The sequence below is a fragment of the Nuphar pumila genome, chromosome 16, assembly GCF_984573655.1.
Source record: "Nuphar pumila chromosome 16, dmNupPumi1.hap1.1, whole genome shotgun sequence".
NCBI classification, from domain to species: Eukaryota; Viridiplantae; Streptophyta; class Magnoliopsida; order Nymphaeales; family Nymphaeaceae; genus Nuphar; species Nuphar pumila.
This window is the reverse complement of record NC_143264.1, coordinates 48,599,668-48,616,862: the sequence shown is the minus strand read 5'-3', so window position 1 is coordinate 48,616,862 and position 17,195 is coordinate 48,599,668.

The window sequence follows — 17,195 nt, the reverse complement described above, 5'->3', positions numbered from 1 at the left end:
CAGGTCATCCAATTTCGACCTTTGGGTCATTCAATTTTCAGCAACCAATTTTCCAATTTTCAATTTCGACCTTTGGGTCAATCAATCTCAATATCCAATTTCAATCATTTCCTCTTGTGAAAGACCCTTTTTAGGGAGAGTTCGAGGGAGCTCGTTCTTTCGCATGCTATCCAATTCGTTCACTTAGCCCCTTTTCAGGGAGAGTTTGAAGGGACTCGCGTCTTTGTGAACTGTTTGCAAAACAATTTCCAATTTCACACAAGAAACCCTTTTAAAAGGGAGAGGCTAGACGGAGACTCGCTTTTCTTGTGACCCCCCAATTTCATACCAGGCCTTTTTCGTCATGAAAGACCCTCTTTGCAGGGAGAGTGTGATGGACTCGTTCCTTTCATGACCCAATTTTCAAACCTCACTATTATCGGCCCCCTTTCCATAAGAGAAGCCTAATATTAGGGAGCTTTGACGAAAGCTTAATTTCTCTTCGAAAGTTCGTTTTGCAAACACCTCCTCTTTAGGGAAGAGAGGAGTATTTCCCATTTCCCATTCAGGTAAGGGCTAAGCCTGAGTCTCTCTTTTTGGGGAAAAAGAGAGGAGAATTTTCGTCACGGATGTATTGAGCCGGATTTCAAATACTCATTTTCACCAAGGATTTCAAGAAAATTTTGTCAAATTTGTCAATCAATTGTTGATTTCAGAATCTTTTATTGCACTAATCTCTATCTCAATTTACCTTCAGCCTCACTTCCAAAAGAGTGAAGCTTTTGCGAAAAGGGATTCAAACTTCAAATTCTTTCTATTGGCCAACCAAAAGAATGAAGGATAAATCCTCGATATGGCCAGAAAAGAAGATTCAAGGTTATCGAAAAGCCGTAGATGATCGATATTGATCGCAGTCAATGGCGCATCGTTAAAGGATTATTCTTGTAAAGACAAGGCAGTGGAAATATCCTGAGCGCTAGAAAAGAGAGCATTTACCCAAGCCCCGTTTCCTCAGAATCACCTAAGCTGCAATTAAATATCCGCAAAAGGGATCTCTCACCTGTCGTCAAGATGAAGGCGAATTAGGCGAGTAGACCCCCGGGGCCAAAGAAGATTCAAAACATCTCCAAGATGACGGAGTTTGTGACGGATCCTTCCAGGGAAAGTCCAAAGCACTGTCGAGATGAAGGCAGATGCGATGAACCTCTCGACAATCCCTAAAAGATATTTAATTTCAGCTATCGCCCAAAGATCTCCAAACCCATCGTCCAAGAAGGATCGAAACATCTCCAAGTTGAAGGAGTTTGTGACGTATCCTTCCCAAAAGAGAGAAAGAGAGGAAAAAGAAAGAGAGAAAAAGTCAGAACATCTCCAAAATGAAGGAGAATGTAGCAAAAACCCAGAGAGCCAAAAGAGTGCAGAAAGATTGTCAAGAGAGAAGCTCCCAGGATATCAAACTGCCAAATTTATCAAGAATCCTCTTTAACTTTGTGAAATTCTATTATCAATATTCTTTCATCAATTGCTTTCATAATATCAAATTCTCTTTCCTGCTCATATCAAGGAAATTGATAACTTCCTTGAAGAAGGTCAATTGCAAGCAATTTGGATTTCAAGTCTCGATTCTACAAAGTGAACCTTGTTTGGAGGTAATGCTTTAGGTAGAAAAAAAGGAATATCTTTGCAACAATGTGCAACATTTTCAAATATTTTGAATCAACAGCAAAATTTCCAACATTTTGACAATATTTTCTAGCTATCCTGACATGAAGTGAGAGCTCGATATCCGTCTTCGATGCATCCTGACACCAATTTTAAATCCCTCCTAAGGACTTGATTCCTTCCCTTCTTTGAGAGCATGAACTCTCAAATTTGCACACTTCCCTGTGTCCCCACTGTCCCACCATAGACAGTCCCATTTCGGTTCGAGGTCGAACCACCAATCATTTCCCGCAAAAGGCAATTTCAAAAGCTGATTTTAGTCTCAGCAATGAGACGCCCAAAACCAATCCCTTTTCAAGCTTTAGGGACCCCATTTTCCTTCCTTTTGCAAAAACCCTATTGGATTTATTGTGCAAAATCCAAAGGTTCCATCATGGTCTCTTCCTTTGAGGATTCCATTCATTTTCCACCCGATCAGGATAAGGGTACAAACCTGAGCCTCATCCAAAGAGGTATTTCATTTTCCGCCCGATCAGGATAAGGGTACAAACCTGAGCCTCGATCAAAGAGGTATTTCATTTTCCACCCAATCAGGATAAGGGTACAAACCTGAGCCTCGATCAAAGAGGTATTTCATTTTTCACCCGATCAGGATAAGGGTACAAACCTGAGCCTCCGTCGATGAGGTATTTCATTTTCCGCCCGATCAGGATAAGGGTACAAACCTGAGCCTCAATCAAAGAGGTATTTCATTTTCCGCACGATCAGGATAAGGGTACAAACCTGAGCCTCGATCAAAGAGGTATTCCATTTTCTGCCCGATCAGGATAAGGGTACAATCCTGAGCCTCATTCAAAGAGGTATTTCATTTTTCGCCCGATCAGGATAAGGGTACAAACCTGAGCCTCAATCAAAAAGGTATTTCATCTTCCGCCCAATCAGGTTAAGGGTACAAACCTGAGTCTCATTTCGATGAGATATTCCATTCCCCAATCAGGTCAAGGGTCAAAACCTGAGCTTCGTTCCATGCGAGGTATTTCTGTCCCATCAGGTTAAGGGTCAAACCTGAGCTTCGTTCCATGCGAGGTATTTCTGTCCCATCCAGGTTAAGGGCATAAACCTGAACTTCACTCTCATAGAGTGAATCTTTTCTCTCCATTCTTCGCTTCATATCTACCATCTTCCTCGGGCTAATTTCTTCACACCCAGTCAGATCCTTCTAACTGGGGCATTTTTTTCGTATAGCCCAAATTTGGTGTGTTTTCTTTGCCACTAAGCTCGGCCATGAGCCGGCTTAGTAGCAAAGAGGGGCATCTGTAAACACCCCAAATTTTCACTCACCTCCCCGACATCTCCACCAAACATCATCATCCAGCCTCTGAAATCGCTGGAGGGCAAAATGGTCATTTTCTGAGCTCGGACCTTGCAAAAGTCCAAATTTCATCTGAAACTCTCAAATTTTCTCTATTTTTATCTCAGATGTTCAAGATTTTACTCCTGACAGGAGACAGACATCTCCAAGTCTTGGTTCAAGATTATATTGCATAAGACATGTCATTGCATATCATTGCATGAGCATTTCAAATCACTGCACTGCACAGCATGTCATTTCGAGGTCCAGAACTCTCGATTTCAAAATCTTCAATCCAGATTAGAATTTTAACTCTTTTCAAAATTGATTTCAAAACCCTGGGTCTTCAAAATTATCAAATTTTCCCATTTTACCCCAGGACTCTGAATTTCAAAATATTTCCTCAGGAAAACCATCTGGATAGTTTTCAATATGGATTTCAGTCACTTCACCTCAGATTTTGCCCCTTTTTGACAATTTCAAATATCTTTCTTTTACAAAATCGCCCTACAAGGGCCAACTCTTTCCAAAATTCCTGTTTTGCCCATTAGTCCAGATTTTATGAAAATTCCAAAAAGAAGTTGTGGTTTTATCCTTATTTCAATAAAGAAGCAATGTGGGACCCACACTGAGGTGGTGTCACACAAGCTTTCCTTTTGAAAAATTTGAATTTTGAGAAAAACCCAAAAATATAGGAGCCTTGTCCCCTGGATTGGTGCCACTTGTCATTTCTCTCTCCTCCCATTTCCATGCCAAGTGTCAGTGTGGGGCTACCTTCAGAAGCCGCCACATGTCATCCCATTTATCTGCCATGTGTCACCCTATCCATCCGGCGCCATGTGTCATTTCAAAGACTACCAGGAGATGCCAAGTGTCATAGGTTGTCCTGTCTAGAAAAAGTGGAGTTTGTCTCCTCTGAGGTGGCGCCACTTGAAGTGTGTCTCCTGCAGGGGACACGTGTCAACCCCTCTTTCCTTCTAGAAAAGTAGCCTGACACATGTCTCTTCCTACTTTTCTTAGAAAAGTAGGAGACATGTGTCACTCCTAAATTCCTACAGAAAAGGTAGGCTTGTCTCCCTCTGAGGTGGCGCCATCTAGAGTGTCTCCTGCAGAGGACACATGGCAAGCTCTCATTTCCTCAGAAAAAGCAAATGCCATGTGTCATTTTCTGCTTTCCTCAGAAAAACTAGAATTCAAATATTCAAAAATCCCCATAGGTGGCGAAAATCAAGAACTCCTACCTTTTTCATCTTATCTGAGATGGCGCCACATGGCTTGGCCCAGCTTCTCTCCCCTCTGCCACGTGTCATTCTCTGCTTCTTTCAGAAAAAGTAGAGGACACATGTCTTCTCCCTACCTCTTGCAGAAAAGTAGGAGACACATGTCACTCCTGGCCTTCTTCAGAAAAAGCAAACCATTTAAAATTCAAACAAGGCATTAGGTGGCGAAAATCCGGAGCTCTGATTTTTCCAGATGGCCTATGAGGGCGCCACATGTCCCTTCCCTCCTTCTCATCCCTCTGCCACGTGTCATCTTCTACTTCTTTCAGGAAAAGAAGGTGACACATGTCTCCTTCTCACTCCTTCAGAAAAAGTAGAGGACACATGTCCTCTCCCTACTTTTTTCAGAAAAGTAGGAGACACATGTCACTGCCCTCTTTTTCCTCCCTCTTGCCACATGGCATTGTAGAAGCCACCCTGAGGTGGCGCCACATGTCCACCCTCCATTCCTCCAGGGCCAACCTCCATTTGAGTTTCAAACTTCTCCTCTGAGGTGGCGCCATCTGAAGAACCTCCTCCAGCAGGCTGACACTTGGAACCATCCTAGACTGCCACATGTCCAGATCTCCTTTCACCAGAAAAAGCAAAATTCAAATTCCTCTGAGGTGGCGCCTTCTGAGCCCACTGCTCTGTCCTTCTGACATGTGTCAAACACCTTTTGAGGTGGCACCATTCCAGGACTCCACTTGGCTCCATTTTTATTTTTTTATTTTTTTTTATTTTTAAAAAAAAAGGTAGCCCACCATGAGGTGGCACCACCTGAGGACTCCCTACAAAAGGTGAGTTTGAATTTCAAATTCCAAGAGAGCACCCTCTGAGGTGGCGCCTTCTGGGAGCTCCCTGCAGAGAGAATCAAGCAAACTTTTGAAAAATTCCAAATTCCCCCTGCTGAGGTGTCTCACCCACAAGATTTCCATTTTTTTTTATTCTTCTCAAAAATTAAAACACCTTTTGAGGTGGCGCCACCTGAGGGCTCCCTGCAAAAGACAAATTCGAATTTCAAACCTCTCATATGACACCCCCTGAGATGGCGCCACATGGAGGGCTCAGATTGAACCTGTTTGAATTTCAAAATTTTTCAGAAAAGTTATAAAAACAAGGGTTCACGCCCAGCCTAAAGAAGAGAAGGGAGATCATTTTTTTTTAGCTCTTGTGAACTTGGAAAATCCGACCTAGCCTTCCTAGAATCAGATTTTGAATTGTGGAAATCGTGCCCCCTTTGGCGCATTGAAGAAGGTGAAGTAGAGCTCGTGCTGTGGCCAATTCGATTCCAACAGAGCTCGATTTTGGTGGACCATCCGAAGCTCGGAGCGAAGGACGAAGGAAGCTCGTGATAGCTGCCCCTTTCAAGAGCTCCTAAGCTGCATAACGAAGCAAGGTGCACTTCTTTTCCCCTTGATGTGATTCTATAATCCGAATCGGGAGTCGTTTGAAGAAAGAGCTCATCCGAGGGATGGATTGAGCTATTCTCATAAAACGACATATATAAAATGTTTTGTTATGCTTCCTTGATGATTTTTAACATTCATATAGTTAGCTAGGTTTAATTTGCATTTTATTTCATTCATTTAGCATATTTCATGAATTAATTAGGATTAATTTAGCCTTTATTTCAATTCTGCTTATTTTCAGTAGGTCTCTGTTTTTGTCAGTCAGTCCACACGTCATTTCATGCATTTGTTTTTTATTAAAAATCCCAAAAACATCACTGAATGCGCCCTTAGGTGTCCCTAAAATTTTGCCAAAAATTCGGAGCCATTTGAATTTGTTTACTGCGGTAAACATTCAAAATGGCAAGTCGGGTTTTGTTACCCGGGATACGTTTTGAAAATCATTTGCCGACTTGTAAAATCGAGATATCCCTCATGGGAGATCCGATTTTCAATCCGAAAGCTGTTATGAACTCGGGAGCATGTCTAGTTTTTAATATGATTTTTTTAGATTTTTCTGATTTTTTTTTAATGTCTAACAAAAATCCGAGATGTCGGTACACGTGTCAGAGCCTAATTTGGGCCTCTGAGATCTTGGATCGACTTAGGGCTATGGTTTCTCTTTGTGTGTTGCTCCAAATCCAAAACTGTAAAAAGTGAAAGTGGTGTCCGAGATGTCCTCTGTTTGAATCTAAAATCCTGTAATTTTTAGAACAGTGTTGACCCCTGCTTCGGATTTTTCTTGTCAGCCCCCTGTTTTGCTACATTTGTCTGTTCTGTTAGTTTAGGCAGGAATAGTTATATTTTTATCTGTGTTTCCGTTGATCAAATACCAAAGTCATAAACATGAAAGCTGTTCATGTAGATGTCGTGCATAACTTTGATTAATTTCATAAATTTCCATGGCCGTTTTGTATTTCTTTAGCATTTTTCATCAGATTAGTGTGATTTTTACCTCTGTCAGAACTAAATCTCTGTTATTGAACTCACCATGGCTCAAATCCCAAGGCTGTAAAAACCAAAAATGTTCCATTTCGGGTCTTTTAGCAGTCTGCAAAATATCAGAAATTTCTATAGTGTAAATCTTGCGTTATCATATTAAACATTGCATTTGGTTCGGATCCATAGGCAAAATCCATCATTTTAGGACTTTCCTTGAATTTTAGCATTTAAATCATATCATTTCGTGATTTTTAGCATTCTAGGTTGTTTATCAGAGTGTTTAGATGCTTAATACCGAATTTGGTGCAATTTGGAATCCATTTGAGGTTCGGATCATCCATAATACCAAAACAGGGTCCCGCAGGACCCCGATCCAAGCAAAAAACAAGCGAAATTCGTTATTTTTGATAAATTGCAAAATACCAAATTCTGATTTTACTGTCTTAATGTGTCTATCAGCATGTCATCATATCTCTTACTGCATTTCATCATCATTTGATTCAATTTGAATTTCAAAATCTCAATTTTACCAAGTTTTTCTTCAAAAAACCCTGATTTTAAAGATGTAACTTTAATTTTAGGGGTATTTTGATCATTTTAACCTCAATTCCGAATTTCAAATTGTTTTTCACTGAATTTCTAGCATTTTCATCATTTCAAAATATCAAGGAAGCACGAGAATACGGTTTATATCCAATTAAATCCAATAATTTCATAATATTATTGGAAAATCTTGGAAAAACCCACATATTTGAGTTAACCCAATTTCAAGTTTGGCAGGAACAATCAAAAGAAGGAGCTGAAGTCTGCAAATTTCTTTTATTTCCTTTATTTAGTGATGTAATAATTTTGGAATAAGAGAGTTAATTTCCTGCTTAGACTAGGATGCATGTCATATAGTTTGAATTTATGCAATATCCTGATTATATGATTCATGCATTTTATTTCAAAAGCACTGTGGATGTTCACGAATGACACGTGCACCAACTCTTAGGGAGTTGATGGACTCAGTTGGATCCATATTTACGGCCCTAGTCGGAATATGGACGAGACCCAGATCCATCATCTTTCTACTAGTCACATTGAGCCTACACTCTTAGGCTATCTTAAAATGCACATCATATTTCCAATGTTTTCAAAGCATTATGCATTAAATCAATTAAACTCTGAACATATTCATGGCCACAGTCAGAATATGTGAAGGCTTTATTTTGACTTAATGCATATTTTTCCAACAAATTTCTTATAGAATCTTTCAAAGTGCATTCATTTACTCATGTCATTCGCATCATGAAATCATTGGTTTTCCCACGATTTTCTTAAGAAAACTTCATTCTCAAGAAATCGATTTCTCAAGAAACTCTGAGGATTTTCCAAAATCGATTTTCCAAAGTCAAGTTTTTCCACAGTTTTCCCTGGAAAATGTTATTTTCTTAAGAGCTTCAAAAGAATTTTCCAATCTTTCTCCAAGTCAAAATCGATTTCCAAGTATTTCAAGGTTAAGATTCTCAGGTTTTCAACTTCCCAAGTTTTAATTTTCCTTTTCCACAAGGGATTTCCAATGAATTTCCATCATTTTCCTAAGAAAACTCTCAAAGTCCAAGTTTTCCTAAGAAGTGTTTCCCTTCTCAAATGTTCACACTTTTCCTAAGAACTACTTACATTTCTCAGGACTTCCAATCATTCATGATTTTTCCTTTATAAACTTTCTCGAGATTTCAAGTCTTTTCATCAGAGTTTCCTGAGAAATTGACCTCTTTCCTGAGAAATGTTTTCAACTCCAAAGTTTTCTCAAGCATACATCATGTTTCCAACTTGCATTTTCCAAAATCTCATAGCACATGCCTGAATTCTCTGTGCATCTAGGATAGAACATAACTTTGATGATTTAACTAAGTCAAGCATAGTTTTGGTCCTTGGTTCGATTACCCCTGTTAAAGGTGGCAGGAACGGTCGAACCTCGTACCGACAGGTCGAGCCCCATCCCATGGATTTTCCCGCAATTTTCAAAAACGGAGGCGAGTATTTCAAAACAATTTCCAAAATCCGGTCAAAGTTTGAAGCGCGAAAGCGTTTCCCTCTCTCTCTTCCGCAGGGAAGGGAAGACGGGGGAAAAATTTCGCGACGATAACAGGTTTGGCGACCGTGATGGGACCTGTCCTTGTCTGACCTAAATTATGCTTGATTTAGTTCAATTATCAAAAAATGTCAGCTCTTTTACTTTCAATATCATGTGAGCCTAGGAGCCTAGATTCTGACCTAGCTGACATTGATTGCATATAGCTTAGGCATGGTTTGGTAGGACCATATTGAGGAGATATTTTCATGCTCACATAGACTTAGGTCTAAATACAATCCTCCTCAATTTAGGATCTGAATGCAAACAATGTATGCTTCTTCAAAATTTTCAAAATATATCTCTCTAGGACTTAGAGCCTTCTATTTCTTGCATGTGATCATTTTTTCAAAACCCTCAATTACCTATCATTACCCGGTCTTCACGTTGCTGGGCTCTCTTCCAGAACCATAGTTCGGGACAGAGCCCCACAACTGGGCCAACTATTTGGGTTAACACCCCCCTACCACGTACCGCGGGCCACAGTCCGAAGTATATCGGTAGGCGCTCAAGGATGTTGGAAAACCTTACCCTAGAACCGGAGTTGAAACTCTATGCCACGTACCTCGGATTTCGGTTCGAATATATCGGCATAACTGCATTGGACAAATATGATCTGAACCTAGAGTTAGGATTAAGATCCTACAACTGTTTTCAAATTGATGCATCTAGAGTCAGCCTTTTAGGGAGTGCTGAATGTGCATAAATGTTTGTGCAGGATGTGATTGCATGTATGATTTTCTCAATTCTTTATATTTCCCGATGTTTTTCAACTCATTAGGTCTTTTTCAAAATATCCTTATTTTCCACAAGGTCTTTTTCTCAAACCCTGGATAATTTTCTCAAATATCCCATTTCTTTCAAAACTCCGGGTGATTTTTCATTCTACCATTCTACTGGATCTCGATTTTCCAGCCTTATTCCATTCCTGCCTGCAAATTTTTGAAATTTCAAATTTTGCTTCAAAAACTTTTCCATATCTCCCAGTATATCTTCCAAATTTTATCCAAATTTTTGACATGTCCTTCCAATTCCATCATTTGTTTTTCCCTCAAGAGTGTTGGTTTCAAAATTCTTTTTTTCCATCATGCTAAACATCCCATGTGGTTCTGCAGAGGGCATTGGCATAGTTGTGTGATCCTGACGAGATCAAAGACCGCGCTACTTCAGCACATTAGTTACAGACAGTGAGTGAGAAATGGATTCCATAAAGTCTGTCAAAGAGGGAGCTCAGACCATCAAGGAGGAGATTGATCCCGCCATATATCGGTTGTTCAAAAGAATGATGATTGAGATATTATCCGAGCAAGCTGAAGCCAATTTCGGAAAAGTTCCTGTTAAAGAAGGGGCATCGATCACCATCCCTATGAGCATCATTGGAGACCACAACAGGGCAACCAGTTCTAAACCCAGCAACAACAGAGGCAGTCAAAGCAGCAAGTTAGAAGAGTCTAAAGATTTGAAAGGAAAGTATTCTAGAATCCAGAATAGACCTTTTCAATCCAGCCCTCAGCAAAAGGAAAAAAATCAAGGAAAACCAAAGCGCGGAAACTGGAGCGGCGATCGAGATTTCACTCCTATAGACAAGCCACTCGACGAAGTCCTTGAATACATGTTGATTAAGGGATTAGTGAAGCTCTCAAAGGCCACAAGTCCTCCCACCATCATGGGAAGGTTCAAGAATCAGTTTTGCATGTTCCATCGGGCAGTAGGGCATGACACTGATCATTGTTTTGTCCTCAAAAATATTGTACAAGACTGTATTGATAAGAACCTCTTTGTTGAAGGCAGAGAAGAAGGACATCCAGTAGCCCTAACCAAGAAAGAAGTCAAAGAAGTCAGCATTCAACAGAAATCCAACAATCCGAAGAAGATAAAGCGTGATGGTTGGAGTTATGATCGCGAGTTTACTCCTTTAGGTGAGCCAATCGAAGAAATTCTTGGATATCTGCTCGCAAAGGATATGATCAAACTTCCAAGGATTGTGGATCCTCCCGTCACCATGGGGAAATGGAAAGATTGTTTCTGCGAGTTCCATCGGGCAATGGGGCACGATACTGAATGTTGCTTCGTTCTAAAAAATATTGTACAGGACTACATCGATAAAGAGCTTTTGGTGCCGGAAGAAAGGGAGGGACGAGTTGCAGTCCTGACCAAGCCTCTCTCAGATCACTTTGAAGAATGACAATGCCAATGCCAATGCCTTCTCATTTTATCAGGACGATATAGTCCTAGTGGTTTTCCTTTTTCAAGTCATCATCCTTTTTTAGGCATCAATAAAATCATCAACTTTTCTCATTTAATTATGACATTCTTCTTGTGGTTGTTCTGTTTCGTTATTATTCTCTCTCCCCCATTACACTGGGACATCCTTTTGAAAATTTGTTTTCAAGCATTCTATATGCAGGCAGGATAAACAAATTCCTCATTTCATGCACTTGTGCATTCATATGCATCAACTCATATTCATTTGCATTCAATTGCATTAATAACAATCCGGTCGGTATTGGGATTTCAACAAACAGTCCCATCACAATTCCTAAATGATCCAAAGATCATCGCCAATACTGAACCAAAACCCAGCACTCGAACTGGTATTATTTCAAAAATCCAGTATTCAAGCTGGCACATTTTCAACTTTTAGGAAAACCGAGTTCCGACTCGGGTTTTTATTCAAATCATTTTCCTTTGTTGATCCGGGTTCCGACTCGTGATCTCTCTACTTTATTCGAGCCTTGACTCGAACTCTTCATTTTCCTTTGTTGATCCGGGTTCCGACTCGTGATCTCTCTACTTTACTCGAGCCTTGACTCGAACTCTTCATTTTCCTTTGTTGATCCGGGTTCCGACTCGTGATCTCTCTACTTTATTCGAGCCTTGACTCAAATTCTTCATTTTCCTTTGTTGATCCGGGTTCCGACTCGTGATCTCTCTACTTTATTCGAGCCTTGACTCGAATTCTTCATTTTCCTTTGTTGATCCGGGTTCCGACTCGTGATCTCTCTACTTTATTCGAGCCTCGACTCGAACTCCTCATTTTCCTTTGTTGATCCGGGTTCCGACTCGTGATCTCTCTACTTTACTCGAGCCTTGACTCGAACTCTTCATTTTCCTTTGTTGATCCGGGTTCCGACTCGTGATCTCTCTACTTTACTCGAGCCTGGACTCGAACTCTTCATTTTCCTTTGTTGATCCGGGTTCCGACTCGTGATCTCTCTACTTTATTCGAGCCTCGACTCGAACTCCTCATTTTCCTTTGTTGATCCGGGTTCCGACTCGTGATCTCTCTACCTTATTCGAGCCTTGACTCGAATTCTTCATTTTCCTTTGTTGATCCGGGTTCTGACTCGTGATCTCTCTACTTTACTCGAGCCTTGACTCGAACTCTTCATTTTCCTTTGTTGATCCAGGTTCCGACTCGTGATCTCTCTACTTTATTCGAGCCTTGACTCGAACTCTTCATCTTCCTTTGTTGATCCGGGTTCCGACTCGTGATCTCATTACCTTACTCGAACCCTGATTCGAGTCCTTCATTTTCTTTTGTTGATCCGGGTTCCGACTCGTGATCTCATTATCTTATTTGAGCTCTGATTCGAGCCTTCCATTTTCCTCTGTTGATTCGGGTTCCGACTCATGATCTCTATATTTTATTCGAGCTCTGACTCGAACTCATCATTCTCTTTTATTGATGCAAGTCATTTCAATCATCAGGGTCTGTCAATTGCTCAAATTTGATATTTTGCTCTCCAAATTCCAATTTAAATCTTCAAATCAGGCAATTCTCCAATTTCGACCTCTGGGTCACCCAATTTTCAATTCTCAATTTCAATTACCAATCTCAATTTCGACCTTCGGGTCAATCAATTTCCAATTCTCGACCTTCGGGTCAATCAATTTCCAATTCTTGACCTTCAATTTCCAATTTTCGACCTTCGGGTCAATCAATTTCCAATTCTCGACCTTCGGGTCTATCAATTTCCAATTCTCGACCTTCAATTTCCAATTTTCGACCTTCGGGTCAATCAATTTCCAAATTTCGACCTTCGGGTAAATCAATTTCCAATCTTTGACCTTCATTTCTCAATTTCGACCTTTAGGTCACTCAATTCTCAATTCCGACCTTCAGGTCACACAATTTCGACCTTTTGGTCAACCAATTCTCAATTTCGACCTTTGTGGTCAAATCAATTCTCAATTTCGACCGTCAGGTCATCCAATTTCGACCTTTGGGTCATTCAATTTTCAGCAACCAATTTTCCAATTTTCAATTTCGACCTTTGGGTCAATCAATCTCAATATCCAATTTCAATCATTTCCTCTTGTGAAAGACCCTTTTTAGGGAGAGTTCGAGGGAGCTCGTTCTTTCGCATGCTATCCAATTCGTTCACTTAGCCCCTTTTCAGGGAGAGTTTGAAGGGACTCGCGTCTTTGTGAACTGTTTGCAAAACAATTTCCAATTTCACACAAGAAACCCTTTTAAAAGGGAGAGGCTAGACGGAGACTCGCTTTTCTTGTGACCCCCCAATTTCATACCAGGCCTTTTTCGTCATGAAAGACCCTCTTTGCAGGGAGAGTGTGATGGACTCGTTCCTTTCATGACCCAATTTTCAAACCTCACTATTATCGGCCCCCTTTCCATAAGAGAAGCCTAATATTAGGGAGCTTTGACGAAAGCTTAATTTCTCTTCGAAAGTTCGTTTTGCAAACACCTCCTCTTTAGGGAAGAGAGGAGTATTTCCCATTTCCCATTCAGGTAAGGGCTAAGCCTGAGTCTCTCTTTTTGGGGAAAAAGAGAGGAGAATTTTCGTCACGGATGTATTGAGCCGGATTTCAAATACTCATTTTCACCAAGGATTTCAAGAAAATTTTGTCAAATTTGTCAATCAATTGTTGATTTCAGAATCTTTTATTGCACTAATCTCTATCTCAATTTACCTTCAGCCTCACTTCCAAAAGAGTGAAGCTTTTGCGAAAAGGGATTCAAACTTCAAATTCTTTCTATTGGCCAACCAAAAGAATGAAGGATAAATCCTCGATATGGCCAGAAAAGAAGATTCAAGGTTATCGAAAAGCCGTAGATGATCGATATTGATCGCAGTCAATGGCGCATCGTTAAAGGATTATTCTTGTAAAGACAAGGCAGTGGAAATATCCTGAGCGCTAGAAAAGAGAGCATTTACCCAAGCCCCGTTTCCTCAGAATCACCTAAGCTGCAATTAAATATCCGCAAAAGGGATCTCTCACCTGTCGTCAAGATGAAGGCGAATTAGGCGAGTAGACCCCCGGGGCCAAAGAAGATTCAAAACATCTCCAAGATGACGGAGTTTGTGACGGATCCTTCCAGGGAAAGTCCAAAGCACTGTCGAGATGAAGGCAGATGCGATGAACCTCTCGACAATCCCTAAAAGATATTTAATTTCAGCTATCGCCCAAAGATCTCCAAACCCATCGTCCAAGAAGGATCGAAACATCTCCAAGTTGAAGGAGTTTGTGACGTATCCTTCCCAAAAGAGAGAAAGAGAGGAAAAAGAAAGAGAGAAAAAGTCAGAACATCTCCAAAATGAAGGAGAATGTAGCAAAAACCCAGAGAGCCAAAAGAGTGCAGAAAGATTGTCAAGAGAGAAGCTCCCAGGATATCAAACTGCCAAATTTATCAAGAATCCTCTTTAACTTTGTGAAATTCTATTATCAATATTCTTTCATCAATTGCTTTCATAATATCAAATTCTCTTTCCTGCTCATATCAAGGAAATTGATAACTTCCTTGAAGAAGGTCAATTGCAAGCAATTTGGATTTCAAGTCTCGATTCTACAAAGTGAACCTTGTTTGGAGGTAATGCTTTAGGTAGAAAAAAAGGAATATCTTTGCAACAATGTGCAACATTTTCAAATATTTTGAATCAACAGCAAAATTTCCAACATTTTGACAATATTTTCTAGCTATCCTGACATGAAGTGAGAGCTCGATATCCGTCTTCGATGCATCCTGACACCAATTTTAAATCCCTCCTAAGGACTTGATTCCTTCCCTTCTTTGAGAGCATGAACTCTCAAATTTGCACACTTCCCTGTGTCCCCACTGTCCCACCATAGACAGTCCCATTTCGGTTCGAGGTCGAACCACCAATCATTTCCCGCAAAAGGCAATTTCAAAAGCTGATTTTAGTCTCAGCAATGAGACGCCCAAAACCAATCCCTTTTCAAGCTTTAGGGACCCCATTTTCCTTCCTTTTGCAAAAACCCTATTGGATTTATTGTGCAAAATCCAAAGGTTCCATCATGGTCTCTTCCTTTGAGGATTCCATTCATTTTCCACCCGATCAGGATAAGGGTACAAACCTGAGCCTCATCCAAAGAGGTATTTCATTTTCCGCCCGATCAGGATAAGGGTACAAACCTGAGCCTCGATCAAAGAGGTATTTCATTTTCCACCCAATCAGGATAAGGGTACAAACCTGAGCCTCGATCAAAGAGGTATTTCATTTTTCACCCGATCAGGATAAGGGTACAAACCTGAGCCTCCGTCGATGAGGTATTTCATTTTCCGCCCGATCAGGATAAGGGTACAAACCTGAGCCTCAATCAAAGAGGTATTTCATTTTCCGCACGATCAGGATAAGGGTACAAACCTGAGCCTCGATCAAAGAGGTATTCCATTTTCTGCCCGATCAGGATAAGGGTACAATCCTGAGCCTCATTCAAAGAGGTATTTCATTTTTCGCCCGATCAGGATAAGGGTACAAACCTGAGCCTCAATCAAAAAGGTATTTCATCTTCCGCCCAATCAGGTTAAGGGTACAAACCTGAGTCTCATTTCGATGAGATATTCCATTCCCCAATCAGGTCAAGGGTCAAAACCTGAGCTTCGTTCCATGCGAGGTATTTCTGTCCCATCAGGTTAAGGGTCAAACCTGAGCTTCGTTCCATGCGAGGTATTTCTGTCCCATCCAGGTTAAGGGCATAAACCTGAACTTCACTCTCATAGAGTGAATCTTTTCTCTCCATTCTTCGCTTCATATCTACCATCTTCCTCGGGCTAATTTCTTCACACCCAGTCAGATCCTTCTAACTGGGGCATTTTTTTCGTATAGCCCAAATTTGGTGTGTTTTCTTTGCCACTAAGCTCGGCCATGAGCCGGCTTAGTAGCAAAGAGGGGCATCTGTAAACACCCCAAATTTTCACTCACCTCCCCGACATCTCCACCAAACATCATCATCCAGCCTCTGAAATCGCTGGAGGGCAAAATGGTCATTTTCTGAGCTCGGACCTTGCAAAAGTCCAAATTTCATCTGAAACTCTCAAATTTTCTCTATTTTTATCTCAGATGTTCAAGATTTTACTCCTGACAGGAGACAGACATCTCCAAGTCTTGGTTCAAGATTATATTGCATAAGACATGTCATTGCATATCATTGCATGAGCATTTCAAATCACTGCACTGCACAGCATGTCATTTCGAGGTCCAGAACTCTCGATTTCAAAATCTTCAATCCAGATTAGAATTTTAACTCTTTTCAAAATTGATTTCAAAACCCTGGGTCTTCAAAATTATCAAATTTTCCCATTTTACCCCAGGACTCTGAATTTCAAAATATTTCCTCAGGAAAACCATCTGGATAGTTTTCAATATGGATTTCAGTCACTTCACCTCAGATTTTGCCCCTTTTTGACAATTTCAAATATCTTTCTTTTACAAAATCGCCCTACAAGGGCCAACTCTTTCCAAAATTCCTGTTTTGCCCATTAGTCCAGATTTTATGAAAATTCCAAAAAGAAGTTGTGGTTTTATCCTTATTTCAATAAAGAAGCAATGTGGGACCCACACTGAGGTGGTGTCACACAAGCTTTCCTTTTGAAAAATTTGAATTTTGAGAAAAACCCAAAAATATAGGAGCCTTGTCCCCTGGATTGGTGCCACTTGTCATTTCTCTCTCCTCCCATTTCCATGCCAAGTGTCAGTGTGGGGCTACCTTCAGAAGCCGCCACATGTCATCCCATTTATCTGCCATGTGTCACCCTATCCATCCGGCGCCATGTGTCATTTCAAAGACTACCAGGAGATGCCAAGTGTCATAGGTTGTCCTGTCTAGAAAAAGTGGAGTTTGTCTCCTCTGAGGTGGCGCCACTTGAAGTGTGTCTCCTGCAGGGGACACGTGTCAACCCCTCTTTCCTTCTAGAAAAGTAGCCTGACACATGTCTCTTCCTACTTTTCTTAGAAAAGTAGGAGACATGTGTCACTCCTAAATTCCTACAGAAAAGGTAGGCTTGTCTCCCTCTGAGGTGGCGCCATCTAGAGTGTCTCCTGCAGAGGACACATGGCAAGCTCTCATTTCCTCAGAAAAAGCAAATGCCATGTGTCATTTTCTGCTTTCCTCAGAAAAACTAGAATTCAAATATTCAAAAATCCCCATAGGTGGCGAAAATCAAGAACTCC